We start from the raw sequence: 905 nt of genomic DNA, 5'->3' as shown, positions 1-905 counted from the left end.
GAGAGATGGTAGTTTAGTGGACCAGAACCCCCCAGTAGGAGAGATGGTAGTTTAGTGGACCAGAACCCCCCAGTAGGAGAGATGGTAGTTTAGTGGACCAGAACCCCCCAGGAGGAGAGATGGTAGTTTAGTGGACCAGAACCCCCCAGGAGGAGAGATGGTAGTTGGGTTGAGTGGTGGGCTCTGAAGACCATGTGACCTCAGCCAGGGGTACAACCCAGGTCAAAGGTGAAATAAGGACACTGAGACACAGTAACGGCTCCCCAAGCAAGCCACTTAGCCGCCATCTTGGATCTACAGTATGAACAGCTTCCTGCCGCCATTTTGGATCCGCAGTATGAACAGCTTCCTGCCTCCATTTTGGATCTGCAGTGTGAACAGAGCACTCTGACAGGAACAGCCTGTACACACTTAGAGGTGTGAAGACTGACAGAAGGGAGGGGGAGCAGAAAAGAGAGAGAGAGAGAGAGAGAGAGAGAGAGAGAGAGAGGTGGAGGGAGGGAGAGAGAGAGAGGCAGAGAGAGAGAGAGAGAGGCGAGAAAGAGTTACAGAGAGAAAAAGAGAACGAGAGAGAGAGAGAGAGAGAGTGAATTTAGAGCAGTATTTGGAGTGTTGGTTCATATGAAGCTGAGCTCCAGAGTGGGGGGCTGTGCTCCTTCTCTCCCTGCCCCACATAGAGCCTCCTCACTGGGCTTGCTTCCAGAGAGAGCTGGGCCAACCACAACCACCAGCCCAGAACCTGCCAGGCTGACCTGGATAACAGACTACACCACACACACACACACACACACACACACACACACACACACACACACACACACACACACACACACACACACACACACACATAGTGTGCTACTGACAGTTGTCATCGCTAGGATTGCATCTTTCTCGCGCCGTTTGTG

Source organism: Argentina silus (genome assembly GCF_951799395.1).
Source record: "Argentina silus genome assembly, chromosome: 10".
NCBI classification, from domain to species: domain Eukaryota; kingdom Metazoa; phylum Chordata; class Actinopteri; order Argentiniformes; family Argentinidae; genus Argentina; species Argentina silus.
Note: the sequence above shows the minus strand (reverse complement) of the source record.